At 47.4% G+C, this 15274-nt stretch overlaps 1 protein-coding gene across 7 annotated transcripts in view; it reads right to left on the reverse strand.

The window, feature by feature from the left end:
- Positions 1-15274, reverse strand: part of TMEM106A (transmembrane protein 106A) — a 358070-nt gene that overhangs the window by 323327 nt on the left and 19469 nt on the right. The gene's annotated exons all lie outside the window — the stretch shown is intronic.

Here is a 15274-nt window from a genome sequence, read left to right on the forward strand (position 1 = left end):
TCATCTGCATACCATCAGGTTCAATTACATAAGGAGAGTAGAAAAATAACATCATTTATAACCCCCTTCGGATGTTTCCAATATATTAGGATGCCTTTCGGAATAGCTTCCGCGGCAGCAGTCTTTCAGAGATTAATGAGTGAAATTTTGAAAGACATACTTGGGGTATTGCATTTTCAAGATGACATTTTGATAATGGGTGAAAACAGGAGAGTACATGATCAGAGATTGGAAGATGTGTTCAATGTTTTAAGGAAAAAAGGATTAACAGCTGAATATGAAAAATGTAAGTTTGCAAAAGATAAAGTTGCATACTTAGGTCACAATATTGGGAAAGATGGAATCTCCCCAAAGAAGGAGGTAATTGAAGCTGTGAAAGAGGCACCTGAACCAAAGAACAAAGAAGAATTGCGTTCGTTTTTAGGACTTACGGAGTATTACTCCAAATTTGTACGAAAGTTTGCAGCAAAGTCATATGATTTGAGACAATTACTTAAAGAAGTACATTTGATTGGAATGTTAAATGTAATGAGAGTTTTGTGACTTTGAAAAGAGATATTTGTAATGCTACACCGATTAAGGGATTTGATCGAGAATTTAGGAGTATATTAACTGTGGATGCAAGTGGGAAGGGTTTGGGTGCAGTACTGACACAGAATGAAAGTGGAAATAAGGAGGTTGCGATAGGTTTTACTTCCAGGAGTTTGACACCTACAGAAGAATTATATTCTGTAATTGAAAGAGAAACTCTTGGATGTATGTGGGGAATGGAACACTTTAGAGCATTTTTGTGGGGTAATGAATTCGATGTGAGAACAGATGATAAGCCTTTGGTGAATTTGTTAACTGCAGGAAGAATGGTGAAAGCATCATCAAGAATAGCAAGACTTTCGATGAGATTACAAGATTATAATTACAGGATAAAATACGTTCACGGTGTGCAAAAAAAAAATTGCAGATTGTTTAAGTAGGATTCCATTACTGATTAAAGAAGTACCAAGGAGCAACTGGGATGACTATCAAGTTGCTGTTGTTGAGTGTGATAGTTTGGAACCTATTGAAAGGAAAGAATGGATTTTAGAAAATGAAAAAGATGAGTTGATGAAAATAATTAAAGAAAGAATTATTGAAGGATGGGGAGAAAGAAAACCAGATGTGGTAGAAGAAAGAAGTTTTTGGGAAGTTAGGAGTGAGTTAAGTGTAGAATCAGGGTTTGTGAGCCGAGGAGGAAACATTTTACCACCAATACGATTGAGGAAAAAAATAATAGATTTGTGTCATGAAGGATACTTAGGCATTGTGAGAACTAAGAAAAGAGTAAAATGTTCGTATTGGTGGCCAGGAGAAGATATTGAGGTAGAAAGGGTGGTAAGGGAGTGCAAGGAGTGTGCGGATTCAGATTAGACCTTAAGAATAATGCGACCACAATGGTTACCCATGGAATGTTCAGAAATGGTTTGGGATTTATTAGCAGTAGATTGTTGGTCCTGGGCAAACCAAAAATGGAGAAAGTAAATTTATCATTGTTTTAATAGACTTTGTGGCAAGGCTTAACTCCAGGTTACACTTAGTACTCCATTTATCCACTTTTTTTTAACCATGAATAACTGACCAATTGGGAGGAACAAGGGAGGCAGGATGTAGTGAAATGGCGGAGGGAGAACGGGAGAAAACAATCATTGATAGAACTTGAGATTAGGCCGGAAGCTTTTTAACCTTTGAGGTAGGTACGAAAAAGTGTTTGCCGGTAATTGCATTTGAAGAACTAATATAAGAAATTGGTTTATACAGCAGGCCATGGTGAATGTAAGATACGTGAAGACAGGATTAGTGCACAGATACGCTCTGACAAAGAAAGGGGTGATGTGAGGAGTGAGACCTAGTAGTAACGTGTATAACAGTACAATAAAAGTGGGTGGTTTGTGAATGCTGTAGGGGTTGTAAGTAACTGGAAGGAATGTATGAGTGCAGAGGTATGACATTCAACCAAGGGTGAGATTTCGAGTATGCTTGAAGGTCGAGAGGAATTTTGAGCACTTTTGTTATGGATGATGATGGTGAATGGGGAGAGGGAAGTATGGTATGTAAGTGTACGGGGTTGGGGAAGGGTCCCGGGCTAGGGCTGCTTGCGTCTATCACCAGGGGAGATTGCAAAGACGCTGCTACTGAAGGAGAGGCTGTATACTGTGTTAGACTTTTCAAAGAGGGCTTTATTTTCATAGGTTTAGGGTAAGTTTTTCTTTGACGGCTCGTGAGGCGCTCCCGCGCAAACGCTGCTGGGTCGTAAGGGGCAGTCCGGGAAGGCTCCAGGGCGACGAGGTCACTGGTCCGGTCTTCTCCTGAAGTCAGCTCCGCCCGTACCGTGGGGAGAAGAGAAACTGGAGGTTAGGATCAGGTATGCACAACGCACTTCAGGGACTGGGGGTGAGGGACTCCAGTGCACACACACGTTTTTGTTCCTAAGATGGTCAGTGCCCGAGTTGTGCTCGTGAGGGGGGGTGCGGGGGGGGAGGGGGGAAGGAGGCTGACTGTACAAGGGGCTGTACAAACGCTAGAACGGGGGTAGGCTACGTTGACCCATCCAACCCGCCATAACGCCCCCGTACCTGCTTGAGCCACACACCTCCCGTGGGCGTGTGGCGGGGCGGATCGCTCCTCCTCGGCTCTTCCGGCCTCTGGGTCTCGTCTCCTGGGCTCCTCGAGGTCTTGTCTGTTGGGCTCTTCAGGATCTCGTCTTCAGGGCTTCTCGGGCTCTCCGTCCCTGCGGGGCAACGGCTGGCTCTCTCCTCGCGTCCACTCGACTCGGGGAAAACGTTGTCCGTCTCTTCCTGTTCCTGTGGCTCTTTTGACGTTGTCACGTGTGGGGAGGGGGGTGTGGCTCCCAAGGCGGTCTCAAATCCCTTAAAGGTGTAGGGTTCTTGTTCTTGCATCGTCGGCCACTAGTAGTCCGGGTCTCCAGCCTTCCAGTCGTCTCTGTCCGGGCTGTCAGGGGGCTGCATGGAGGCAATGGAGTTAGGTGAAACAGGGGCGGCTGCCCACCACAGCGTAGTCTGATCCCCTGCCACGGGGTCTTGCGTGCCCACCCCGTCACACACCTCCCCTCCTGGACTCTCCCGATCGGGGAGAGGAAACACCCGGGATAAGAAGTCCGCGTTCCCGTTGTCCTTCCCCTTTCTGTGTTGTACTGTTAAGGCATAGGGTTGGAGGGAGAGGAACCACCGCAGCACCCTGGGATTGTGGCTACTCTGCTGGTGCATCCACCGTAGCGAGGCATGATCGGTATGGAGGATGAATGGCCTGCCTTCAAGGTAATAATGTAGCTTCTCCACCGCCCACTTAATGGCCAGGCACTCCCGCTCTATGGTAGAATAACGAGTCTCCCTGGGATACAGTTTTCTACTAAGGAACACTACTGGATGTTCCCTACCATCGGGCCCTGTTTGGGACAGTACCGCTCCTACCCCTACGTTCGAGGCATCGGTGGCCAGGACAAAGGGTTTTTCAAAGTTCGGGGATATCAATACAGGGGCCGTGGTCATGGCTCGCTTGAGGAGGGAGAAGGCATTGAGGGCAGCCAGGGAGGGAGTGGCTAGGTCCCGGGGGCGGACGTCCTTCCGAAGCAAGTCTGTAAGGGGAGAGGCTGCTTCAGCAAAATTGGGGATAAAGCGACGGTAGTATCCGATGAGGCCTAAAAAGGCCCTCAGCTCCCTTTTCGAAGTCGGATACGAAACATTCGCAATGGCTTTTACTTTGGCTTCCTGTGGGGCGATGTGGCCATCTCCCAACACGTACCCCAGATAATTTACTCTTGTAAAGGCTGCTCTGGACTTTTTGGCGTTGATATGTAGCCCGGCGTTTTGTAGTGCCGCCAGAAGGGATCCGAGATGTTCCAGGTGCTCCTCCCAACTACGGCTGAAAATCACTATGTCGTCCAGGTATGCTGAACTATAACGAAGGTGGGGCCGTAGGACCTGGTTCATAGGGCGCTGGAAGGTGGCGGGGGCTCCGTGCAGGCCGAAAGGCAGGACGGTGAACTCGTAGAGACCGTCATCGGTGACAAAAGCGGTCTTCTTCCGGTCTTCCTCACGGAGTGAAACCTGCCAGTACCCCTTCGTGAGGTCCAGGGTGGTGATGTAGACTGCATCCCTGATTTTTTCTATCAACTCATCCACCCTCGGGATGGGGTAGGTGTCAAATGAGGATATCGAGTTCAGCGCCCTGAAGTCCATGCAAAACCTTTTTGTCCCATCCGGTTTGGGGATCATCACAATCGGCGAGGACCACTCACTGGTTGATGGCCGGATCACACCCAAGTCCAACATCTCTCTGACTTCCTTTTTCACTGCTGCCCTCCGTGCTTCGGGGATCCGATATGGTTTCTGTTTCACGATCTTCCCCGGCTCTGTAGTGATGCGGTGTTCCACCAGGCCGGTTTTACCGGGGAGGTCCGAAAAGATGGCCGTAAAGGGCTGCAACGCTTGCTTCAGAGCTTGCTCCCTCTCTCTGGTTAACTCCGGATTCACTACCAGCTGGGGTATTGTTGTAGGACTAGCCAGGTGTACTCCCCGGGGAGCAGGTCCCAACCACTCCTTCAGCATGTTGATGTGGTAACTTTGGGTTTTCCGGGCCGACAGTTGTAGTTTGTACGTCGTATCCCCAACAGCTGCTACCACTTGGTAGGGTCCCTGCCATTCCCCTTTGTTCTTTCCGCCTATAGAGGGTATCAAGACTAGAGCCCATTTCCCCACCGTGAGACGCCTCAATCTCTTCCCCTTATCGTAGTTCTTCTTTTGTTCTTTTTGTTTCTGTTCCAGATTCGATGATGCCAGTCCTCTCAACTTGCCCAGCCGGCTCTTCAAGTGCATGGTGTAGTCGAGGATGGGCTGTTGTTCTTGTATTTCCTACGCTTCCCACAGGTCCTTCGTTATCTCTAATAACGTTCGGGGTATTCTTCCGTATAACAGTTCAAACGATGAACACCCCAGACTGCTCTGTTTTTGAGACCTTAATACGTACAGGGCCAGGGGCAGCAGCCGATCCCAATCGGGTCCCTCCGCTGTCATCATCTTCTTGAGGACGTTCTTCAGAGACTGGTTATAGCGCTCCACTAACCCATCAGTCTGTGGGTGGTAGACTGACGTTTTTAGGTGCTTTATGTTCAGTGTCTTGCACACCTCTCATGAGTTTGGACGTAAAAGGCGTGCCTTGGTCCGTCAGCACCTCCTTTGGGAAACCCACTCTAGCGAATAATTCAACGAATCGGTCGGAAATGGCTGCGGTTGTGGGGGCTCTTAGGGGAAACGCTTCCACGAACCTCGTGGCGTAGTCCACTATAACCAGCGCGTATACATGTCCTTTGGCTGTCTTGGGCAGCGGTCCTATCAAATCCATGCCGACTCGTTCGAATGGGGTTCCAATGATGGGCAACGGACGTAGAGGCGCGGCGCTCGGCCTGTTCGTATTCTTTCTTTGACACACTTCACACTGTGCACAGTATTCTTGTACCTCTTTGTATATGCCCGGCCAGAAGAAATACCGCAGGATGTGCTCAGTGGTTTTTTCTTTGCCCGAATGCCCTGCGGTGAGGTGGGTGTGGGCATAGAAGAGTACCTGCTCCCTGAAAGACCGGGGTACCACTAACTGGGGTTGGCAGGTTTCCTGGGGATGCCGATACAGCAGACCGTTCCTTATGCTGAAATGCGGGTACACGGGGCTTGGTGTGCCTTGGGGAGCATGTGCGTTCTCCCAGGCATTGAATAGAGTTCGATCTTCAGCCTGGGCAGAGCGGAAACTATGGTCAGTGATCCACGGCTCCGGAGCAAGGAAGTGGGGATGGGCGATTTTCCCATCACTCGGGGTGCGCCCAAAAGAGTCCCTGAATAAGGCAAGAAAATCGGGATTATCCACCCCTACTATCACATCTTCCGGGAGGGAATCCACTACCCCAACCCTTACTGTACAGGGACCTTTCCCTTTGGGGGTGAGGGTGATGGTGGCAAGGGGGTAGGGTTTAACATCCCCGTGAACACCCCTAATGTGGACTAGGGAGCCGGGGACGTACTGGCTAGGGGCTACAAGGTGTCCCTGCACAACCGATTGTCTACACCCAGAGTCCAACAGGGCCCTCACTCGCAAGCCATTCATCCACATACTCACGTAAAAGGAGGAGCCCAACTCGGAGGAATATAGCACCGTTCTGGGCAGGTACCCGACCTCCATGGGTTCCTCAGGGGGGGGTCTTTTCCGGGGGCATAGCCGGGCGATGTGTCCCCATTCACCGTACTCGTAGCATTGCGGCCCTCTCAACATGGGGGACAGCGCTCCAGTGGGTTTGACCCGTCCGAAGTCCCCTAGGGGTTTGGGTTTCTTCTCCATCTTTATGGGTAAGGGTGGTTTCGCTGGTTTCTCGTGGTCCCAGGCGAGGGTCTTGGGTTGGGCTCGGGCATAGTTAGCAGCCATTTCGATGGCTTGCTCGATTCCCAGTCCGGAATGCTGACGCAGCCACCGTTGGGACGCATAGGGAAGAGCGTCCATAAATTGTTCTAAATACACCTTGTGTAGGATTTCCTCCTTGGTGCAAGTCTCTGGGGTGAGCCATTTGTCTGCGGCCATTTTGAGTCGGAAGAAGAGGGTCTTCGGGTTTTCTCCAGAGAGGCCCTTCTCTTTCCGGAATTTCACTCTGTAGGCTTCCTGATCAAGACCCAGGTGGTCCAGTATCACCCCTTTAATCACGGTATAGGGGGTGTTCCCCCAACGGGTTCGCGGCCTGGTAGGCAGACTGGGCTTCCCCTGTGAGCAAAGGGGCCAGAAAGAAGGGCCATTTTTCTTCGGGCCATCCCAAAGCCCTGGCGGCCCTTTCAAAATTCATCAGGAACGCATCTGGGTCTTCCCCTTGGAGATATTTCTGCAGGGAAATACCGGAGGGGTGCGGACTATGGACTCGGGCTTCGCCCGTGGTAGTTATCACAGGAGGCGGCACGCTCTTCAGGCTCTCGAGCTGGGCAGAAATCGTGGACTTAAATAAATCTCGGTCAGCTTGGGCTGAGGTCAACTGTCTTTCTACTGCCCACTCGAGCTTCTCTTGGCCCTTGATGAGGTGCTGGATCAGGGCGTCCATCTCACTGGTACAGATGGGCTGGTCTTCCAATCCCACTTCTGACACCAGATGTACGGGGTTGGGGAAGGGTCCCGGGCTAGGGCTGCTTGCGTCTATCACCAGGGGAGATTGCAAAGACGCTGCTACTGAAGGAGAGGCTGTATACTGTGTTAGACTTTTCAAAGAGGGCTTTATTTTCATAGGTTTAGGGTAAGTTTTTCTTTGACGGCTCGTGAGGCGCTCCCGCGCAAACGCTGCTGGGTCGTAAGGGGCAGTCCGGGAAGGCTCCAGGGCGACGAGGTCACTGGTCCGGTCTTCTCCTGAAGTCAGCTCCACCCGTACCGTGGGGAGAAGAGAAACTGGAGGTTAGGATCAGGTATGCACAACGCACTTCAGGGACCGGGGGTGAGGAACTCCAGTGCACACACACGTTTTTGTTCCTAAGATGGTCAGTGCCCGAGTTGTGCTCGTGAGGGGGGGGGGAAAGGAGGCTGACTGTACAAGGGGCTGTACAAACGCTAGAACGGGGGTAGGCTACGTTGACCCATCCAACCCGCCATACGCCCCCGTACCTGCTTGAGCCACACACCTCCCGTGGGCGTGTGGCGGGGCGGATCGCTCCTCCTCTGCTCTCCCGGCCTCTGGGTCTCGTCTCCTGGGATCCTCGAGGTCTCGGCTGTTGGGCTCTTCAGGATCTCGTCTTCAGGGCTTCTCGGGCTCTCCGTCCCTGCGGGGCAACGGCTGGCTCTCTCCTCGCGTCCACTCGACTCGGGGAAAACGTTGTCCGTCTCTTCCTGTTCCTGTGGCTCTTTTGACGTTGTCACGTGTGGGGAGGGGGGTGTGGCTCCCAAGGCGGTCTCCCATCCCTTAAAGGTGTAGGGTTCTTGTTCTTGCATCGTCGGCCACCAGTAGTCCGGGTCTCCAGCCTTCCAGTCGTCTCTGTCCGGGCTGTCAGGGGGCTGCACGGATGCAATGGAGTTAGGTGAAACAGGGGCGGCTGCCCACCACAGCGTAGTCTGATCCCCTGCCACGGGGTCTTGCGTGCCCACCCCGTCACAATAAGAAAAAAGAAATGAGGGAGGTCGGATATGCGTACAGATAACAGATCAAAAGAGCTGTAAATGGGTCGCATGTGTTCAAGGGTTAGATTAAGTTAGTTAAAGCTTCGTTGTGTGAAAATAGGGAAAAGTGGCGATAGAGAAGGATGAATAGAGAGGGTGAGGAATTATGGCGGTGAAAGATAGATGAATGTTAATTGGGAGTAGGAAGGGAGAGATGTTTGTTTTAATGAATGGGAAGGAGGACAAAGAAATAATTGGCTCAGAGATGATTCAAGAGGAGTATGGTGGGTCACCATTTGTAATGCAGGTTGGAGGGGTTAGAGTGGGGGCCCACGAGTAAGATGTATTGCAAACAGTGTGCTTTGATAAAACACTATCTGGAAATGTAAAGTTACGATTTAAAACAGTAATGGTTTTTATTTTCATGTCATTTATAGTGACCCCGGATGAAGGGCAACAGTTGCCCGAAATGCATTGGGCTTTTAATAAAACACTGTCTTGGACGAATTTGCGTTTATCGTATTCTTGGAAGAGGTCCAGAGGGCCCAGCTTGAGTACAAGAAACTTGAAAATTAGCATACCACTCCGTGTGTGGATAATTGAGAAGAGTTGCATTAGAGAAAATGGTTAAAGAAAGTGGATGAATGGAGTACTAAGTATAACCTGGAGTTAAACATTGCCAGAAAGGCGCCATAGCTGTGCGATTGATAGGGGCGAAGATGACGCCCCAGTTCATGTAGCAGATACAGTAAATACATTTTTAAGTAATGTGTTTTTAAAAACAGGATTGCCAAAAAGACTAGTGAGTGACAATGGCACTCATTTTACGGCGTTGAAAGTGGAACACTTTTCGAAAAGAAATGGTATAGTACACACAAAAACATTGGTGTATCATCCATCAGGGAACGGTGCAGTTGAGCAATTTAATCGTGTTATTAAGGGCACTTTTCAAATTGCTAGTGAAAATAGAAAGAATTGGGAAGTTGTGATAAAAAAAATGCTGCGGGGCTATCGTTTAACAACATCTGTCACAGGTCTCAGTCCATTTGTTCTAATGAGAGGAAGAGAGCCATTCACTAAAGATAACATAGGATGGGTTGATAGTACTAAACATATTGAATGATCACCAGAAAAAGTAAAAGAGAACATTATTAAGGCACAACAAGTGTATAAAAAGAATTTTGATACAAAGAATGTGACAAAGATGGAAGATCTAAATGTAGGAGATTGGGTAAAACTAAAAAATGGGGAAAAGCAGCTAAAGGAGAGAGTGTTTTCTAAACCACTTAAGGTGGTAGAGTGTTTAAAAAATTCAGCAAGATTGAGTGACGATCGTGTATGACATATGAGTCGTATAGCCAAGTGCAGGATTATTGAAAAAGCACAGGAGGAAGATGTTGGGGGAGGTAAAGCCATATTTGATGATTGGTTGTGGGAGAATGAGATTGAAGATGGAGTGGAGCTAGAAGAAACACTTGAGTTAGAACCATAGAGAGGTCTGCAGAAGTACAATAACAAGCAGAAAAGGGTTCTAGAAGATTGGGAAGAGTCATTCATACTTCTCACAAGCTCTGAGATTATGTGCGGTCATACTTTTATTGTATATTGTAAATGTATTGTATATAGTTGTTCAATGTTGTATTATTATCATATACGGGAGGGGGATGTGTGGTGTTGATACATTCCATGTTTGGAATGTATCCTACAACACTGTGTAGAAGATAGAATTAACGGGGCATGGGAATTCCATGTGGGGACAGTTGGGAGATGATTTGAAGATGCTGGACTGCTAAAATGAGATGCAGAGTGGTTAATAAAGTACCTTGAACATACTCATATCGGTGGAGTATACTTTACACAGCCCTGTCATTTCCTGAGTATTACCTCTTCATTATCCTGGAGTCCTTCAAGACTAACATTGTAAGTATTACAAATAATGGATGTTACAATTGCTTGGTTCAATTATAACCAATTTACTGACTTCAGAAAGATGAAGGTCCTGCGAGATTCGGGTCATTCAGGTCATGACTGCAGAGCACATGAAATGTACGCTGCAAACCTTACCTCACTAACACAATTTGGCAGAGCCGCCTCTCTCCCTTTCTACCCTGCCTTTGTGAAACACAAGCGGAGGCTGTGGTCCTACCATTTGTTCCGGTTAAGCAGACTGTTCTCTCTCCCTCCCAAGATTAGCTATATTTGCACTTCTCTTATGCCTTGTGCTCCATGTGTGTGCCTTTTTTCTTTGCTAGCTGTGTTTCCCTCATGTCCTACGGTATTTATTTACACTACCATTAACACTGCTCTCCCTGATTCTCCACCCATGTCCAACAGCCTCTCTTCCCTCAAAGGTCATTCCTACCTCTGTACCCTTGCCCTATGCAAGAACCTTGCTCCCTCATGCACCATTATTTACACAATACTGCCGCTCCTTTAACCTTTTCAATTTCCTCAAGATTAATTACAGTAACCAGTACTGTTCTGTAGCACCTGGTTCAGAACCTTACTGCTGTCGTTTCTACGTGCTGTGTTGGCAAAGTCTTCCTTGCCTTTGATCTTCAGATTATAACATATGTCAGATTATAACATATGTCAGTCTTGGAGGGAAACACCCTTAACATCGCGGTCAGTACACCGCAGTGTAACCACGCTATGCCATTACAACGCAAGTCTTTACATCGACTTGCGCTAAATGGCGTGCTAATATTACAAATAGTGTAGTTTACTATCCCAACACCTTCCCTACTGTTAAGTGGACTGGAGTTGGAATAGTAAATTACACTTTTCTAATGTTAGCACGCCATCTAGCGCAAGTCGATGTAAAGACTTGTGTTGTAACGGCATAGCGTGGTAACATCGCAGTCATTGTAACGACCGCGATCTAACGGTACGTGTTGTACTGACTAGCGTGGTAACTTCATACATCCGTCTTGAGTGTTAACTGATATTTTCCCTTTTCTACTCTGCTTTCCAATTAACACAAGCAAAGGTACCATGCCTCCCCTTGTGTTTCCCTATCCAGTCTCCTGCTCTCAATCTGTCATGATATTATATGATCTCCACTTCATGATCAACTCTGTTGGGACGGAAAAGTCTTCTGCATGGTAATGGATGTGCACCCCTCCCATGAATGCCTAACTGTAGTCTGGATCTGGAATGCTGATTTTTGTTGTTATAGGCAAACATGGATCATCCATGTGCGCCATGACAAAGGCCTGCCTCATGAATTGCCGTACTGCTGGACTAGAAGGAGCCCCCAAAGTGCCACCATGAAAGTGGAGAAATGTCACTGCCTTCATCAGGAGTTATGCAACAAGAGCGCAGTGGTGGCAACATACAGTGTAGTGATCAGTAGGAGTGAACTGGCTCTTTTAGGGCTCGCGCAGTGAGAGCCCTTTTGTAAGAGGTTTAAAACTGTACCTAGAAATTGCACATGCTCGTGCGTGTGCTTTTTCTTTTTTGTGACGGGTTTGGCTTTTACGTGCTGGTATTTCAGAAACAGAGCACGCAATAGGCCAAAGGCGGGCGCGTTGCTCCGCCCATGGCCTATTGGTGTCTGTTACCCACACAGGGTAACATGTGGTTTGCATTATCGTGCGCAGACACGTGCACGATAATGCAAAACACATGGCTCGCTGTGGCGCGCACCACTCGCAAGCTTCTTCTTTTTTGGATCCATTTAACAGGGGAGCAACTAAAGGAAAGAACCGCTGATGCCTAGATGCTCCTTGTAATGCAGTGAAATGTCTTAGATTGTGACATTTACAACTCTAATCTATAATTCCCTCAAAGCACTCAGTACACGTCTAAAAGCTTGACAATCTGTGTCCGCCACACTTTCTGAATGCCCCAGCTCGGTTACAGTGCTCGTTGTTTTTCTTGGAAATATATGGTTTATATTGATGAGCTAACAGTTGGCATTCCTGCACACACTTCATAAAAAGCAACTATGGGTCACGTCATGTGAAACAAAATCTTAAAATAATTAAGCTGCAGGCTGTGCCTGATAGTGTCAGCAGGCGCGCTGTGCAGGAAGTTGTCGGTGTCGGAATGTGGGGTTGGCCCTTTAAGCAGGAGTGTTTGTTTGTGCTACTTCAGCTGTACTCAGGTGTACTCTGAGTAAGGGGCAGGCTGTTATATCCTGAGCACGGGAGTCTGCGACACCTGAGGCGGACACAATCCTTCTAGGAGGCGGGGGCACTCCGGGCACACAAAAATCCTTCCTCCTAAAAGATCCTGTGAAAGAACACCTGTGGCTGGCACAGAGCACCCCTGAGTTGTTGGGACATTTGAAGCTGGCAAAATCCTCTCCCTCCAAACAGAGAAGGTGAGCACACCTGACGGAACCGATGCCCGAGCATTAGTAGGTCCAAAGACTTTATTCCTGTCAGATCTACATTCACATAACAATATTCTATTTACTTTATATGGAACATCCGACATAATATATGCCACCAAACACTGTTAAACGTGGATAGAGTAGTTTCATATCTGTCCCAATAGGTAAAGTTAAAGTCTATTCTGTTAGTATGTTGCCACAACCACTAGTACCTGTAAACAGCGGGAAGAAACTGTCCTCTGGTCTGGCAGAATGTCTTATTATGGGGACGGAAAGCCTGTCTGTGTATTGGGGTTTGTGAGGTGCGGTAGGCTACATATAGGCAATGTCACATCAGCCCTCAGGGCACAGCTCTACGGGGAATCACTGTTGTGGTGTGACGGCATATCCAGATCTCTGGGCCTTTCAAGGACCTGAAACTGTTTAATTGAGAACTTACAAAGATATCTAGAACAGGTACTGAAATAACTAAGCTATCTACCAACCTAATATACCAAGCTTTAAGACCTGAGATTGGGGCTTCGACCCTTCACTCCTGACTAATTAGTCATGATGTACCAATTCTCTTTACGTAGCCATAGATAGGAGAAGCTTTGTTTCTGACAATGCTGAAGGGCCGAAACGGTCGCTGGATGAGTATGCGCCATTTATAGCACAGCACAGCCTAGCCCTCTACCCAGTAAGGCTACAACAGCTTGAAGATATTATTTGAGCAGCTACAGCATAAGTTAATTGAAAGCCAATTATTGTTTTATTTCAAGGAGTGTTGCAGGGTTTGATTCTGCTGAGGAAGTACACCGATGCTGCCCTCTAACTAACTTTAAAGTGTCCTTGTGTAACGTAACTAGTGCTCATGTAAAGTGCACAGACTTTACAGTATTGAACACAACAGATACATTGCTCTACAACATACCTTACAAACATTGGCAATAGCTCTGGCTAAACACTAGCCCTAGTTTTGGTTGGTGGGAGCATGGGAATGGAGGGAAACTGGTGACTGGGCTAATGTTAGAATGCATGGCTCTGGCATATAGGGCGCAATGCTCGTACACTGTGGGTAGTGCCATAGAGGACCTGGTGCTGGCACAGAGGGAGCCATGTGGGGAAATACAGGGTACTGGCATACAGGCAGCTGGTCCCTGGCATACAGAGACCTATATGCTGGACTAGGCACCAGATGCAAACTCTAGTAGGTTCAACAAACCTACTGTCTCTCGCCATCTTTTGAGCTTTCGCACTTTGGACCTGCAGCATTGTACTGTCCATCAGTTTGCACCAAGAAGGTGAGTTACTGTGCCTAAAGCATATAAATTGGGTGCGTTTCATGCTGCCAAGATTTTTTTTTCTTCTGCAACCTTCATGAACGTTTTATAGAAAATGTTACAACTTGTAAAGAATTCGACTTTGATGCGTTTTCCTGAAAATCATGACTTTCGCGAAAAATTATGTTAAACATACCCTTTTTTTAACATTAATAAATGGATGCTCAAAACCACATATGTCACAGAATACAGTTAGAGCAGAAATGTCCTACATAGGCCCAAAAGGGCCGGATCAAGGCAATACTACAGGGATAGCCCCATACAATAAATTTACGTATAATGAATCTGGATGGAACCCATTTACATAGTTGGTGTTATGCTGAAAATCTTGCATGGATTTGGGTCTCATAGATTTAAGACGGACACCCCATAAGTAGAGCCTCATTGCAATTGGCCGGATTTGGACGTACTCATGCATGCGTCCAAAATGCCAGCTTTCACTTAAACATTCAGATTTTTGCAGTAATTGCAGCATTTTATAAATGCTTCTCTTTTATTGTGCACTGGCAAAACAGAATTACACAGTGTGAAATAAACAAGCATTTGCAATGCAATAGGTCTCGCATTATTAAAGTTTGAGCTATTGGCATTGCTAAATAATGCAACACCAATAGCTCAAACTTTAATAATGCGAGACATATTGCATTGCAAATGCTTGTTAACTTATGTTACTGTTGTGAGGCACACCTTTTTAAAGTTCTGCTGCTGTGTGCTTAACTCACCCTTGGCCTTTATCAGTTAGATGTGAAGTGCTGTGCAGTGCAGGAGAGGTGACTCTGCAGTGATTGAATGGTTGCCGCGGAGGATACGATACAAGGATAGAGGAGCCCTGTGCAGTGCATGAATGGTGAATGCATATACTTGAAGTATGTGTACCTGTGAGGAGGAAGTACATGAGAGATGTAGTGCTAGACAGCGAATGCATGGTGATTGCGTGTACTGGGTCTATGTGTACTTGTGAGGAGTAAAGTACATAAGTGATGTAGTACAAGGCAGTGCATGCATGGTAAGGGCCTGTGCTGGGTGTATTTGACATGCGAGGAGTACAGTAGAAGAAGGGTGAAGTGTTATGCAGCACATTAATGCTCAATGTGTGTGCTGGCTGTATCTGTGCCTCCAAGTGGCACAATGCAGAAAGGCTACAGTGCTGAGCAATGCACACACAGTGAATGTATGTGTGCCTGGAGTGGCACAATACATGGAGGTAACAGTGTTGGACAGCGCGTGTGTTGTGTACATACACTGAGTGCAGATGTGCCTGTAATAATACATTACATGGTGATTCCTGGCTTCCACTTTCAGAAGCCCAGGCCTGCAATGTGAAGCTATGAGGAGGTAGAAGAATCCCCCAGATAGATAGTGTTGGTACATTCCTGTGAGCAGGATGGTACATACTGGAGGAGGCAGAGAGAGACTTCCCCCTTATACACTTTAAAAAAGTGTGCTCTTTGATTCA

Source organism: Lissotriton vulgaris, chromosome 5 (assembly GCF_964263255.1).
Source record: "Lissotriton vulgaris chromosome 5, aLisVul1.2, whole genome shotgun sequence".
Lineage (NCBI taxonomy): Eukaryota > Metazoa > Chordata > Amphibia > Caudata > Salamandridae > Lissotriton > Lissotriton vulgaris.